Source organism: Pipra filicauda, unplaced genomic scaffold (assembly GCF_003945595.2).
Source record: "Pipra filicauda isolate LSUMZ 115617 unplaced genomic scaffold, ASM394559v2 scaffold586_size332294_pilon, whole genome shotgun sequence".
Lineage (NCBI taxonomy): Eukaryota > Metazoa > Chordata > Aves > Passeriformes > Pipridae > Pipra > Pipra filicauda.
Genome location: NW_024104738.1, coordinates 316,369 through 332,244, shown reverse-complemented (window position 1 = coordinate 332,244; position 15,876 = coordinate 316,369). Strand labels below are relative to the sequence as shown.

The window sequence follows — 15,876 nt, the reverse complement described above, 5'->3', positions numbered from 1 at the left end:
CCCAAATTACCGGCCCTCCTCGCTAATTTCTGCGCTTTCACCCCAAAAAATCTTCACGTTAGTCCCCCCACACACACCCCGCCAGAGACGGGAGACCGCCAGTCCCGCCCTGCCGCCGGAACCGGCCCTTAACTCGAGCGGGGAGCGCTGCACCGTCACGAGAGCCACTGCGCATGCGTCGCCGGTCCCGCTCCTGGCTGCCCTTAATTACCACGTGATCGCCGGCGTCTTGCCAACGACTGCGCACGCGCCGCCGTCGCCACCTTGCCTGCCCCCCCCCACCCCGCCGCCCGACCGCCCGGCTTCGCTTTCTTACTGCGGCTCCCCCCCCGCTTTTTCGGCTCCCTGGGGTTCCCCCACCCGCATTTTGGGATCCCCGTCTCACATTTGAGGGGTGATGACCCCGCAATTTACGGGTCGGGGGGCGGGAGGAGAGGAAACGGGGTGCCCAAGAAGGGGTTTCTTTTTTTTTTTCTTTTTCTTTTTTTTTTTCTCTTTTATTTCATTTTCATTTTAATTTCCTTTTTAGTTTTTTTGCCTTTTTTTTTTTAATTTTCTTTTGTTTTTTATGTTTCATTTTTTTATTTCGTTTATTTTTTATTCTCTTTATTTTTCATTTTCTCTCCCAGTGCTCCCCAGCAAACACCCAGTGCTCCCCAACAACCCCCAGGAACACCCAGTGCTCCCCAAAAATTGACCCAAAACCGACCCAAATCACCCCAAAAGCTGACCCAAAACTGACCCCAAAACCTGACCCAAATCATCCCAAAAGCTGACCCAAAACTGACCCCAATCACCCCAAACAGTGACCCCAAACTGACCCCAAAAACTGACCCAAATCATCCCAAAACCTGACCCAAAACTCTGCATTTATTTGGCACCATTTCCTCCCAGAAACAACATCTCCGATTTAGTTGATTGCTAAAGCCATCATTTTAAAACCATCGCAGGAATCAAAAGGCACTGGAAAACACACACAAATCATTCCTGCACCCACCAAATCATTAGGAATTGGAACCCCATTCCCTCATCTCTCTCCTTGTGCTTCGTGGCTGGAAAACCTGATGATCCCCGCTGGCTATTTTTAGGCTGCTTTTCTTCCACAGCTCCTTTCCTCCCGGCTGAAACCTCCTGGCACATTCAGGGCTTATCCGGAGGGAAGCCCCTCTGAAGTATTTCCTCCCGTGGCAATTCTGTGGGATGAAGAAGGAAAAAAAGCACGTCAAGAGCTCCTTCTACCCCCTTCCCTCGCATACACCCTCCCAGTTTGCCCTTGGCAATCTCCACTCCATCCCAATCCCCCCCCCCGGCAAGTCCCCAATCCTCCCCCCTCCCCAATCCCCCCCAGCTCCATCCCCCCGGCACCCGCACCCGACGCTTCGGCGCCGCTGGGAAAGGGACAGCAAGTGCACAAGCAAGTCCAGTGCTGGGCAGGGGCTCCCTGGGGAACGGCACTTCAGTGCTTTAGTCCGTGGCCTTTCCTGCTGCCCTCCCTCCCGGAGGCAGAGGATGACCCATCCCTTGTTTCTCCCACGCACGCAGACCCAGGTCCTGCTCCTTTGGCCCCACTTTTCTTAGCAGACCCGGCATCCTTTTCCAGGGTCCCCAGGAAACTTCTGCACTTGACCCATTGCTGAGTGCAGAGCACAGGGCGAGGGAAGGACAAATTTCTCGGCACCCACCCCCTGGAATTTTCCTTCGCCGCAGCACGCTCCCGTTCCCGCTGTCTCTGGAGGTGCCCGCACGAGTCCTCCTTCTCCCAGCACCTCAGAGAATGTCCTCTTCACCCGGGTCCTGCTCGCCGTCGTCCAACAAAACACGCTGACAACATTTTTCAGGATGCCAGTGGAGAGATATTAGAGCACACTGCACAGGGAAGCTGAGCCTGCCCCATCCCTGCAAGTGTTCCAGGCCAGGCTGGATGGGACTGGGAGCATCCAGCCGGGGATGAGAGCGGAAGGTGTCCCTGCCCACGGAAGGCAGGATGGCCTTTGAAGGTCCCCTTCAAACCAAATCGCTCTGGGATTTCCCTCCAAAATCACTACCCAAGAGACACAGCAAGCAAAGCAGAAGGACTGCACTCCCCGCTTTTCTTACCTGCAGGCACACACAGCACAGCACGTTGGACAGAAAAGCCACAGGGTTAGTCCTGCCAGAGGCGTCCGGCACACCCACGGCGACCGAAGGAAAAGAGGGAGCCTGGGAACACGGAGTAAAAGACACCTTAATTAGGACTACACTGAGCACTAGCCAGGTCATTCCCACAGACAGCTTCACCGGCCAGTCACACAAAAAGCACTCACCGAGGCCTCAGGTAGGATGGTTCCTGACGCTGACCAGGTGAATACCTCCCTGGAAGCCCGCTCCGCTCCTGCCAGGCACTGGGGCTCACCCAGGGGGGCTTTGCCAAGCATCCAATGGAAATTAAAATTACAGCCTGGGCAAAGGCGCTTCCCGCAGGACCGCTCCTGGCCAAGGCCACCGGTCCGTGCAAGTCAGACCGCTGACCAGCCGGGGGGATTTTCGGGGGCACGCTTGCAGCTTTTATTCTCCAGAAACTCCAGTTCTGTCTGGCACCGCTTGCGTCAGTCTTCCCCTGTTGGAAGAGGTCACTTAAGGCTTTCGAGGGGCCAGACTGCCAAAGCCCGGCCGGTCCATTCCCACGAGGAAAGGTAGCTTTGTCTTGGACAGGATACTGGGGGGGAGACACAAAATAAAAGTGTAATTTAAAACAACTGCCTAGAATAGAAAGCAATTCAAACATAAGGCAGACAAGACTCGTGCAAATCTGAATCCATTTGGCTTCAAAGGAGAATTATTTCCCTCTGCACCTAACAGAATGTCCTCTTCACCCGGGTCCTGCTTACCATCGTCGAACAAAACACGCTGACAAAATTTTTCCTGATGCCAGTGGAGAGACATTAGAGCACACTGCACAGGGAAGCTGAGCCTGCCCCATCCCTGCAAGTGTTCCAGGCCAGGCTGGATGGGACTGGGAGCATCCAGCCGGGGATGAGAGCGAAAGGTGTCCCTGCCCACGGAAGGCAGGCTGGCCTTTGAAGGTCCCCTTCAAACCAAATCGCTCTGGGATTCCCCTCCAAAATCACTACCCAAGAGACACAGCAAGCAAAGCAGAAGGACTGCACTCCCCGCTTTTCTTACCTGCAGGCACACAGCACAGCACAGCACGTTGGACAGAAAAGCCACAGGGTTAGCCCTGCCAGAGGTGTCCGGCACACCCACGGCGACCGAAGGGAAGGAGGCAGCCTGGGAACACGGAGTAAAAGACACTTTAATTAGGAGTACACCGAGCACTAGCCAGGTCATTCCCACAGCTTCACTGTCCAGTCATACAAAAAGCACTCACCGAGGCCTCAGTTAGGATGGCTCCTGACGCTGACCAGGTGAATACCTCCCTGGAAGCCCGCTCCGCTCATGCCAGGCACTGGGGCTCACCCAGGGGGGCTTTGCCAAGCATCCAATGGAAATTAAAATTACATCCTGGGCAAAGGCGCTTCCCGCAGGACCGCTCCTGGCCGAGGCCACCGGTCCGTGCAAGTCAGACCACTGACCACCCGGGGGGATTTTTGGGGGCACGCTTCCAGCTTTTATTCTCCAGAAGCTCCAGTTCTTTCTGGCACCTCTTGCTTCAGTCTTCCCCTGTTGGAAGAGGTCACTTAAGGCTTTCGAGGGGCCAGATTGCCAAAGCCCGGCCGGTCCATTCCCACGAGGAAAGGTAGCTTTGTCTTGGACAGGATACTGGGGGGGAGACCCAAAATAAAAGTTTAATTTAAAAAAACTGCCTACAATAGAAAGCAATTCAAACATAGGGCAGACAAGACTCGTGTAAATCTGAATACATTTGACTTCAAAGGATAATTATTTCCCTCTGCACCTAACAGAATGTCATTTTCACCCAGGTCCTGCTTACCACTGTCGACAAAATGTGCTGACAAAATTTTTCATGATGCCAGTGGAGAGATATTAGAGCACACTGCACAGGGAAGCTGAGCCTGCCCCATCCCTGGAAGTGTTCCAGGCCAGGCTGGATGGGACTTGGAGCATCCAGCCGGGGATGAGAGCGGAAGGTGTCCCTGCCCACAGAAGACAGGGTGGCCTTTGAAGGTCCCCTTCAAACCAAATCACTCTGTGATTCCCCTCCAAAATAACTACCCAACAGACACAGCAAGCAAAGCAGAGGGACTGCAGCACTCCCCGCTTTTCTTACCTGCAGGCACACACAGCACAGCACGTTGGACAGAAAAGCCACAGGGTTAGCCCTGCCAGAGGTGTCCGGCACACCCACGGCGACCGAAGGGAAGGAGGGAGCCTGGGAACACGGAGTAAAAGACACCTTAATTAGGAGTACACCGAGCACTAGCCAGGTCATTCCCACAGCTTCACCGTCCAGTCATACAAAAAGCACTCACCGAGGCCTCAGTTAGGATGGCTCCTGATGCTGACCAGGTGAATACCTCCATTTGCCCCGGGGTGTCAAGAATAACATCCCTGGGAAGAAGTCACCCTGAACAACAAAAAGGCAAAATTAGTGAAGCACGGGGTCCTCTTCTGACTAGATTGCCACCAACATTCCATAGCAAATGCCATGACTATTCTGTTACAGACGAGAAAACCCTGTTCTCCCAAACAAACAGCGAGGAGATTTATGGGCACGCCTGAAAATCTCCTGTGAGGAACTTTTTGTAACTAAGGAGCAGGTGCTATCTTGAGTTGAAGGCATCAATTTGACAGACACTTAGTACAGCAACCTCTTCAGCAGAGGAATTAATTGCTGCCTATTTGAACAGTAGGTGAGAGAAAATGACAGTCTAATAGAAGACAAGAAAAGCAGAAAACTGCAATCAGCAGCCTTTTCTTCCATCTCTCCCGAGAAAGTCTAGTTTGTCTGTTCTAATAATTCTATGCCCTTTTCTACATGAAACTTAGACCAAGGCTGAAAAAACAACTAGAAAACACGGAGAGAAGCTTTTTAGAATTTCACGTGATTTTCCCAAACCGATCCCAGAAAAGCAGAACTCGGTAGAATGTGCTCACCTCGAGGCCTTTGGTCTTTTTTTCCATAAGCTTCGTCACTTGATTGAAAAAGCAGAGTAGACTCGGTATTTAGGCTCACAACAGGAAAACCTCCCCTTCGTTTCCTCAAAGAAACTACATTAATCTGCACAGCTGCAGGCACGTCTCCAGCTGTTAAAGCCTTTCAGCTTTTCAGAGGGTGAGAATGCCCTGCTAAGGAAGGCTGAAAAATGCTGGGAGCCTGCCCAGGTCAAAGAGCCCCTTGATTTTGTCTGTGTTCCAGTCCCTGGCTAAAGAAAGGGTAGAACCACCGCAGGTGTTCCTTGCCTTTTCCCTACGAGGTTTTGCCAGGCGCTGGCCCAGCCCGGGCACTGCGGGGGAAGGCCGGCAGTGCCCAAAGCCCGCCGCTTTCCCAGGGCAAGCGTCGCTTGCGAGAGCGCCCCCGAGCGCCGGGCCCTGCCTCACAGTCGCCGCCTGCCGGACACGGCCGGGAGCGGCACTGCAGCCGCGCGCGGCGCTGCAGCCGCGCGCCCCCCCCCCCTTGGCGAGACCCGCGGCGCCTTTCGCGCGTCCGGGCCTTTCTTCCCTAAAACCTGCCCTTGCCTAGGAAAAGCTGAGCAGTTCACAGAGTTGCTGTTTCCAGCCCAGCTTCCCAACGGATTTCTCTCTCCCGGCAGCACAGACAGGGTCCCCGAGGCAGCGCAGCCCCTCCCCGCGGGGGGGTGTGGTGCGTGTGCAATGCCAGGGCACATCCGAACCCGGCCCTGCGGCGGCACGCAGGTGCGAGTTTCTCCGCAGAGGCGAGAAACTTGCCTGTCGCTTCCCCGGCCTGCAGGCCCCGATGGCCGCGGGAGAGGCAGAAGAGCGGCCGCGCCCACCCGCCGCGCCCGGCTTACCCCGGGGACGATCTCCGTCGGATCTGCCGCCGTGGGTCGCTTCCGGGGGGGGGGAAGGCGGCGGCGCAGCCCCGATAGCATCTCCAGGGCACGGCGGGAGCGGGAGCGGGGGCGGGAGCGGGAGCGGGAGCAGGGGCGGGAGCGGAGCGGAGCGGAACGGGGCGAGCGGGGGCCGCGCGGGGCGAGCGGGGTCCTCGTGCGCCGCGGCTCCGAGACGGGGGCTGCCCGCGCCGGTGCCTGCCGCCGGCCACGAACCTGCCGCCCGCGCCCGGCGCCGCCGAGCCCCCCGCCCCGTCCCCACAGCGGGAAGCGGCGCGGCGAGACGGCGCTGCGGGCGCGGGGCGGGGGTCCGGGTCGCGGCGGAGGTCAGGCAACAGGATAGACGCCTCTCTGAGGCGAGGGGGCCTCTCGCCGCCATCTTTAGCGTGGCCTCGGCTAAGTTCCGGTCGTGGCGGCGCCATCTTGAGTGTGGCGTCGGGGCGAACTTCCGGGCCGGGGCCGCCATCTTTAGTGTGGTCGTTCCGGTCCGGGCGGCGCCATCTTTACTGTGGGCTTGGCGGACTTCCGGGCCGGGGCCGCCATCTTTAGTGTGGTCGTTCCGGTCCTGGCGGCGCCATCTTTACTGTGGGCTTGGCGGACTTCCGGGTCGGGGCTTTGGAGGACTTTCGGTCGCTCTCTACTTCCGGTGACCGAGTTTACCCAAATTAGCGTCCCTCCTCGCTAATTTCTGCGCTTTCGCCCCAAAAAAGCTTCGTGTTATTCCCCCCACACACACCCCGGGAGAGACGGGAGACCGCGAGTCCCGCCCTGCCGCCGGAACCGGCCCTTAACTCGAGCAGGGAGCGCTGCACCGCCACGAGAGCCACTGCGCATGCGTCGCCGGTCCCTCTCCTGGCTGCCCTTACTTACCACGTGATCGCCGGCGTCTTGCCAACGACTGCGCACGCGCCGCCGTCGCCACCTTGCCTGCCCCCCCCACCCCGCCGCCCGACCGCCCGGCTTCGCTTTCTTACTGCGGCTCCCCCTCCACTTTTTCGGCTCCCTGGGGTTCCCTCACCCACATTTTGGGGTCCCCTTCTCACATTTTAGGGGTGATGACCCCGCAATTTACGGTTCGGGGGGGGAGGAGAGGAAACGGGGTGCCCAAGAAGGGGTTTCTTTTTTTTTTTTTTTTTTTTCTCTTTTATTTCATTTTCATTTTATTTCCTTTTTAGGTTTTTTGCCTTTTTTTTAATTTTATTTTGTTTTTTATATTTCCTTTTTTATTTCGTTTATTTTTTATTCTCTTTATTTTTCATTTTCTCTCCCAGTGCTCCCCAGTAAACACCCAGTGCTCCCCAACAACCCCCAGGAACACCCAGTGCTCCCCAAAAATTGACCCAAAACCGACCCAAATCACCCCAAAAGCTGACCCAAAACTGACCCCAAAACCTGACCCAAATCATCCCAAAAGCTGACCCAAAACTGACCCCAATCATCCCAAAAGCTGACCCAAAACTGACCCAAATCATCCCAAAAGCTGACCCAAAACTGACCCCAATCATCCCAAAAGCTGACCCAAAACTGACCCAAATCACCCCAAACAGTGACCCCAAACTGACCCCAAAAACTGACCCAAATCATCCCCAAAACTGACCCAAAACTCTGCATTTATTTGGCACCATTTCCTCTCAGAAACAACATCTCCGATTTAGTTGATTGCTAAAGCCATCATTTTAAAATCATCCCAGGAATCAAAAGGGACTGGAAAACACACACAAATCATTCCTGCACCCACCAAATCATGAGGAATTGGAACCCGATTCCCTCATCTCTCTCCTTGTGCTTCTTGGCTGGAAAACCTGATGATCCCCGCTGGCTATTTTTAGGCTGCTTTTCTTCCACAGCTCCTTTCCTCCCGGCTGAAACCTCCTGGCATATTCAGGGCTTACCTGGAGGGAAGCCCCTCTGGGGTATTTCCTCTCGCGGCAATTCTGTGGGATGAAGAAGTAAAAAAAGCACGTCAAGAGCTCCTTCTACCCCCTTCCCTCGCATACACCCTCCCAGTTTGTCCTTGGCAGCTCCATCCCCCCGGCACCCGCACCCGACGCTTCGGCTCCGCTGGGAAAGGGACAGCAAGTGCAGAAGCAAGTTCAGTGCTGGGCAGGGGCTCCCTGGGGAACGGCACTTCAGTGCTTTAGTCCGTGGCCTTTCCTGCTGCCCTCCCTCCCGGAGGCAGAGGATGACCCGGCCCTTGTTTCTCCCACGCTCGCAGACCCAGGTCCTGCTCCTTTGGCCCCCCTTTTCTTAGCAGACCCGGCATCCTTTTCCAGGGTCCCCAGGAAACTTCTGCACTTGACCCATTGCTAAGTGCAGAGCACAGGGCGAGGGAAGGACAAATTTCTCGGCACCCACCCCCTGGAATTTTCCTTCTCCGCAGCACGCTCCCGTTCCCGCTGTCTCTGGAGGTGCCCGCACGAGTCCTCCTTCTCCCAGCACCTCAGAGAATGTCCTCTTCACCCGGGTCCTGCTTACCGGCGTCCAACAAAACACGCTGACAACATTTTTAGGATGCCAGTGGAGAGATATTAGAGCACACTGCACAGGGAAGCTGAGCATCCCTGCAAGTGTTCCAGGCCAGGCTGGACGGGACTGGGAGCAACCAGGGAGAGTGGAAGGTGTCCCTGCCCACGGAAGACAGGCTGGCCTTTGAAGGTCCCCTTCAAACCAAATCGCTCTGGGATTCCCCTCCAAAATCACTCCCCAAGAGACACAGCGAGCAAAGCAGAGGGACTGCAGCACTCCCCGCTTTTCTTACCTGCAGGCACACACAGCACAGCACGTTGGACAGAAAAGCCACAGGGTTAGTCCTGCCAGAGGCGTCCGGCACACCCACGGCGACCGAAGGAAAAGAGGGAGCCTGGGAACACGGAGTAAAAGACACCTTAATTAGGACCACACCGAGCACTAGCCAGGTCATTCCCACAGCTTCACTGTCCAGTCACACAAAAAGCACTCACCGAGGCCTCAGGTAGGATGGCTCCTGACGCTGACCAGGTGAATACCTCCCTGGAAGCCCGCTCCGCTCCTGCCAGGCACTGGGGCTCACCCAGGGGGGCTTTGCCAAGCATCCAATGGAAATTAAAATTACAGCCTGGGCAAAGGCGCTTCCCGTAGGACCGCTCCTGGCCAAGGCCACCGGTCCGTGCAAGTCAGACCACTGACCAGCCGGGGGGATTTTTGGGGGCACGCTTCCAGCTTTTATTCTCCAGAATCTCCAGTTCTTTCTGGCACCGCTTGCTTCAGTCTTCCCCTGTTGGAAGAGGTCACTTAAGGCTTTCGAGGGACCAGATTGCCAAAGCCCGGCCGGTCCATTCCCACGAGGAAAGGTAGCTTTGTCTTGTACAGGATACTGGGGGGGAGACACAAAATAAAAGTTTAATTTAAAACAACTGCCTAGAATAGAAAGCAATTCAAACATAAGGCAGACAAGACTCGTGCAAATCTGAATCCATGTGGCTTCAAAGGAGAATTATTTCCCTCTGCACCTAACAGAATGTCATTTTCACCCGGGTCCTGCTTACCATCGTTGAACAAAACACGCTGACAAAATTTTTCCTGATGCCAGTGGAGAGATATTAGAGCACACTGCACAGGGAAGCTGAGCCTGCCCCATCCCTGCAAGTGTTCCAGGCCAGGCTGGATGGGACTGGGAGCATCCAGCCGGGGATGAGAGCGGAAGGTGTCCCTGCCCACGGAAGGCAGGTTGGAAGGTCCCCTTCAAACCAAATCGCTCTGGGATTCCCCTCCAAAATCACTACCCAAGAGACACAGCAAGCAAAGCAGAGGGACTGCAGCACTCCCCGCTTTTCTTACCTGCAGGCACACACAGCACAGCACGTTGGACAGAAAAGCCACAGGGTTAGCCCTGCCAGAGGCGTCCGGCACACCCACGGCGACCGAAGGAAAAGAGGGAGCCTGGGAACACGGAGTAAAAGACACCTTAATTAGGAGTACACTGAGCAATAGCCAGGTCATTCCCACAGCTTCACCGTCCAGTCACACAAAAAGCACTCACCGAGGCCTCAGTTAGGATGGTTCCTGACGCTGACCAGGTGAATACCTCCCTGGAAGCCCGCTCCGCTCATGCCAGGCACTGGGGCTCACCCAGGGGGGCTTTGCCAGGCATCCAATGGAAATTAAAATTACAGCCTGGGCAAAGGCGCTTCCCGCAGGACCGCTCCTGGCCAAGGCCACCGGTCCGTGCAAGTCAGACCGCTGACTAGCCGGGGGGATTTTCGGGGGCACGCTTCCAGCTTTTATTCTCCAGAAACTCCAGTTCTGTCTGGCACCGCTTGCTTCAGTCTTCCCCTGTTGGAAGAGGTCACTTAAGGCGTTCGAGGGGCCAGACTGCCAAAGCCCGGCCGGTCCATTCCCACGAGGAAAGGTAGCTTTGTCTTGGACAGGATACTGGGGGGGAGACACAAAATAAAAGTTTAATTTAAAACAACTGCCTAGAATAGAAAGCAATTCAAACATAAGGCAGACAAGACTCGTGCAAATCTGAATCCATTTGGCTTCAAAGGAGAATTATTTCCCTCTGCACCTAACAGAATGTCATTTTCACCCGGGTCCTGCTTACCATCGTTGAACAAAACACGCTGACAAAATTTTTCCGGATGCCAGTGGAGAGATATTAGAGCACACTGCACAGGGAAGCTGAGCCTGCCCCATCCCTGCAAGTGTTCCAGGCCAGGCTGGATGGGACTGGGAACATCCAGCCGGGGATGAGAGCGGAAGGTGTCCCTGCCCACGGAAGGCAGGCTGGCCTTTGAAGGTCCCCTTCAAACCAAATCGCTCTGGGATTCCCCTCCAAAATCACTACCCAAGAGACACAGCGAGCAAAGCAGAAGGACTGCACTCCCCGCTTTTCTTACCTGCAGGCACACACAGCACAGCACGTTGGACAGAAAAGCCACAGGGTTAGCCCTGCCAGAGGTGTCCGGCACACCCACGGCGACCGAAGGGAAGGAGGGAGCCTGGGAACACGGAGTAAAAGACACCTTAATTAGGAGTACACCGAGCACTAGCCAGGTCATTCCCACAGCTTCACCGTCCAGTCATACAAAAAGCACTCACCGAGGCCTCAGTTAGGATGGCTCCTGACGCTGACCAGGTGAATACCTCCATTTGCCCCGGGGTGTCAAGAATAACATCCCTGGGAAGAAGTCACCCTGAACAACAAAAAGGCAAAATTAGTGAAGCACGGGGTCCTCTTCTGACTAGATTTCCACCAGCATTCCATAGCAAATGCCACGACTATTCTGTTACAGACGAGAAAACCCTGTTCTCCCAAACAAACAGCCAGGAGATTTATGGGCACGCCTGAAAATCTCCTGTGAGGAACTTTTTGTAACTAAGGAGCAGGTGCTATCTTGAGTTGAAGGCATCAATTTGACAGACACTTAGTACAGCAAACTCTTCAGCAGAGGAATTAATTGCTGCCTATTTGAACAGTAGGTGAGAGAAAATGACAGTCTAATAGAAGACAAGAAAAGCAGAACTGCAATCAGCAGCCTTTTCTTCCATCTCTCCCGAGAAAGTCTAGTTTGTCTGTTCTAATAATTCTATGCCCTTTTCTACATGAAACTTAGACCAAGGCTGAAAAAACAACTAGAAAACACGGAGAGAAGCTTTTTAGAATTTCACGTGATTTTCCCAAACCGATCCCAGAAAAGCAGAACTCGGTAGAATGTGCTCACCTCGAGGCCTTTGGTCTTTTTTTCCATAAGCTTCGTCACCTGATTGAAAAAGCAGAGTAGACTCGGTATTTAGGCTCACAACAGGAAAACTTCCCCTTCATTTCCTCAAAGAAACTACATTAATCTGCACAGCTGCAGGCGCGTCTCCAGCTGTTAAAGCCTTTCAGCTTTTCAGAGGGTGAGAACGCCCTGCTAAGGAAGGCTGAAAAATGGCACAGGTCAAAGAGCCCCTTGATTTTGTCTGTGTTCCAGTCCCTGGCTAAAGAAAGGGTAGAACCACCGCAGGTGTTCCTTGCCTTTTCCCTACGAGGTTTTGCCAGGCGCTGGGCCAGCCCGGGCACTGCGGGGGAAGGCCGGCAGTGCCCAAAGCCCGCCGCTTTCCCAGGGCAAGCGTCGCTTGCGAGAGCGCCCCCGAGCGCCGGGCCCTGCCTCACAGTCGCCGCCTGGCGGACACGGCCGGGAGCGGCACTGCAGCCGCGCGCGGCGCTGCAGCCGCGCGCCCCCCCCCCGCCCTTGGCGAGACCCGCGGCGCCTTTCGCGCGTACGGGCCTTTCTTCCCTAAAACCTGCCCTTGCCTAGGAAAAGCTGAGCAATTCACAGAGTTGCTGTTTCCAGCCCAGCTTCCCAAAGGATTTCTCTCTCCCGGCAGCGCAGACAGGGTTCCCGAGGCAGCGCAGACCCTCCCCGCGGGGGGGTGTGGTGCGTGTGCAATGCCAGGGCACATCCGAACCCGGCCCTGCGGCGGCACGCAGGTGCGAGATTCTCCGCAGAGGCGGGAAACTTGCCTGTCGCTTCCCCGGCCTGCAGTCCCCGATGGCCGCGGGAGAGGCAGAAGAGCGGCCGCGCCCCCCCCCCGCGGCGCCGCGCCCGGCTTACCCCGGGGACGATCTCCGTCGGATCTGCCGCCGTGGGTCGCTTCCGGGGGGGGGGAAGGCGGCGGCGCAGCCCCGATAGCATCTCCAGGGCACGGCGGGAGCGGGAGCGGGAGCGGGGGCGGGAGCAGGGGCGGGAGCGGAGCGGAGCGGAACGGGGCGAGCGGGGGCCGCGCGGGGCGAGCGGGGTCCTCGTGCGCCGCGGCTCCGAGACGGGGGCTGCCCGCGCCGGTGCCTGCCGCCGCCCACGAACCTGCCGCCCGCGCCCGGCGCCACCGAGCCCCCCGCCCCGTCCCCACAGCGGGAAGCGGCGCGGCGAGACGGCGCTGCGGGCGCGGGGCGGGGGTCCGGGTCGCGGCGGAGGTCAGGCAACAGGATAGACGCCTCTCTGAGGCGAGGGGGGCCTCTCGCCGCCATCTTTAGTGTGGCCTCGGCTAAGTTCCGGTCGTGGCGGCGCCATCTTGAGTGTGGCGTCGGGGCGAACTTCCGGGCCGGGGCCGCCATCTGTAGTGTGGTCGTTCCGGTCCTGGCGGCGCCATCTTTACTGTGGGCTTGGCGGACTTCCGGGCCGGGGCCGCCATCTTTTGTGTGGTCGTTCCGGTCCTGGCGGCGCCATCTTTACTGTGGGCTTGGCGGACTTCCGGGCCGGGGCTTTGGAGGACTTCCGGTCGCTCTCTACTTCCGGTGACCGAGTTTACCCAAATTAGCGTCCCTCCTCGCTAATTTCTGCGCTTTCACCCCAAAAAATCTTCGTGTTATTCCCCCCACACACACCCCGCCAGAGACGGGAGACCGCGAGTCCCGCCCTGCCGCCGGAACCGGCCCTTAACTCGAGCAGGGAGCGCTGCACCGCCACGAGAGCCACTGCGCATGCGTCGCCGGTCCCTCTCCTGGCTGCCCTTAGTTACCACGTGATCGCCGGCGTCTTGCCAACGACTGCGCACGCGCCGCCGTCGCCACCTTGGCTGCCCCCCCCACCCCGCCGCCCGACCGCCCGGCTTCGCTTTCTTACTGCGGCTCGCCCTCCGCTTTTTCGGCTCCCTGGGGTTCCCTCACCCACATTTTGGGGTCCCCGTCTCACATTTTAGGGGTGATGACCCCGCAATTTACGGTTCGGGGGGCGGGAGGAGAGGAAACGGGGTGCCCAAGAAGGGGTTTCTTTTTTTTTTTCTTTTTTTTTTTCTCTTTTATTTCATTTTCATTTTATTTCCTTTTTAGTTTTTTTGCTTTTATTTTTTTAATTTTCTTTTGTATTTTGTATTTCCTTTTTTATTTCGTTTATTTTTTATTCTCTTTATTTTTCATTGTCTCTCCCAGTGCTCCCCCGTGCACCCCAGTAACACCCAGTGCTCCCCCGTAACACCTAGTACCACCCACCGCTCCCCAGGAACAGCCCGTGCTACCCTGTAAACCCAGTAAGACCTGGTGCTCCCCAGTATCACCCAGTAACTCCCCGTGCTCCCCAAAAATTGACCCAAAACTGACCCAAATCACCCAAAAAACTGACCCAAAATCCCCCCGCTGGGGTTTTTTTATTCTAATGCTAAAATTGTGTGAGAAATCCTGAAAGAGAAACAACACAAACATAAGGTTACAATACTACATTACACACACCCAACCCCTCCATCCCCACACCTCCACTGCTCCCTTAAGCCGCAAGCCAACCCTGAATATCAGCGCACACTCAAAATGCTGCCTCAGGAATGTGGTTCCCAGGAAGCCTCAAAAATCAAAAAAAAATGGGCCTGCCTGACAAAACATGGGTCCTGGGACGGCCTGCACCCAAACCTTGGCGCTGAACATCGCCTCACAGACCGGCCAGGACCTGGGAAAAAAAAAACCCAGCCAGGGGAAAAAAAAAAAAAATCCCCCAGCTGGGATTTTTTTATTCTAAATCTTAAATTATCTAAGAACAACCTGAAACAACACCAACACAAGGTTAGAACCACTGCCAAACACACATAAACCTTTTCCATCCTCACTCACATTTCATGTGATGGCACCTGCAACTGGAAAAGGTCGAGCCTTAATTGATGAGCCTCGTAGTACTAGGAGATTACTCACAAGGACAGATGAAGACCATCAAACCTAATTGGCAGGTGGCTCCGGCCCTCTGAGGCTGCACACATTCTCTGCAAAGTAAAAAAGCCAAAGGCAAATGTACACACTGAGATACTGCATGAAAGGATGGCTTTCCTGGAGTAGCTCCTACCTACCTCTCCTGGACCTCTTACCGACAGGGGCCCTGAAGCATTGGACTGTCTGTTAGAAGGTGGCAGAACCCCTGGAAAACACAAGAAACAAACCATGTGCACAGATTCACCATAACACCTGTAAAAGACCATCTAGTTCTGTCCTGGAGTCAATGCTCACCTTGCTCACCGGGACTCACCCGGATCACCTCCCCTCTGGTGCCTAGAGCCTCCTGGGCCCAGGGCTCTGCAGCTGAAAACAAAAACAAACCAAACCAAGAAAATCCTTAACACATCGAGTAAACATGGAGCCAAAAGCCACATCTTTGTGCTGATGTCAGGTGATGACCCACCTTCTTATTCTGCTCCTCTGGCCTCCGTTCTGTTCAACTCTGCTTTACACCCTGTCCCTCTGACGTGGTAAAGAAATGATGTACCAAAGTCACCCAGGTGCACAGGGAGAGCTGAAGGAGTCTCCCTTCTCTTTAGGCAAACCACCCAGGGTCACTGCCTGCAGCTGAAGACTGGCCATCATCACACAGAATATCTAGACAAATGAGAGAAAAACTTTAGTGGCACACATGAAAACTCAGTGGATGCCTTCACAGGCACTTAGGGGGCTCCTAGACACTGCTTTCCCCCCATACTACCTTCAAAACACCCCTGGCAATTCCTAAGCTGATACCCCAGCCCTCTCTCTCTCTCTGGGCTGTAACCCCCCACTGACTACTTGAAAACCTGCCTGTCTGTAGCCATCTTCAACACAGAGCAGCTTCACCTCGGGGCTGGATCACACTTGTGAAAAAATGCCAAGCTGCAGTTGAGATGATCAGGAGATCCCAAAAGATGCAAGGCTCCTAAGGAAAAGAAAAAAGATAAGTTGCAGAAGCACCTTACCATCTCTGAACACAGGACACAAAACGATTAAATTTAAAACCCCTGCATTTGAGTGTAATCCTCTTCATTGCCACATACAGCCCTGTTTCTTTGGATACCAAAGCTGATGCTTCAATAAAGCAGAAATAGCTTCAGAAGTCCCATTCATTGAAAGAAAGAAACAGCTCTCACCTCATTAAAGCCCGGCTGCTGAATGAACTCCCTGAGCAAAGGCTGAGGTTAATATACCCCTGGCCTTGCCCAC

General features: G+C 55.4%; 1 long non-coding RNA gene across 1 annotated transcript; it reads right to left on the bottom strand.

The window, feature by feature from the left end:
* Positions 1-14,417: 14,417 nt before the first annotated feature.
* Positions 14,418-15,277, bottom strand: LOC113997241. The gene is made up of 4 exons (XR_003544041.2): positions 15,089-15,277; positions 14,917-14,988; positions 14,760-14,827; positions 14,418-14,675 (listed from the first exon to the last, which is right to left on the bottom strand). It is a non-coding gene; the product is annotated as an uncharacterized LOC113997241 (long non-coding RNA).
* Positions 15,278-15,876: the final 599 nt, after the last annotated feature.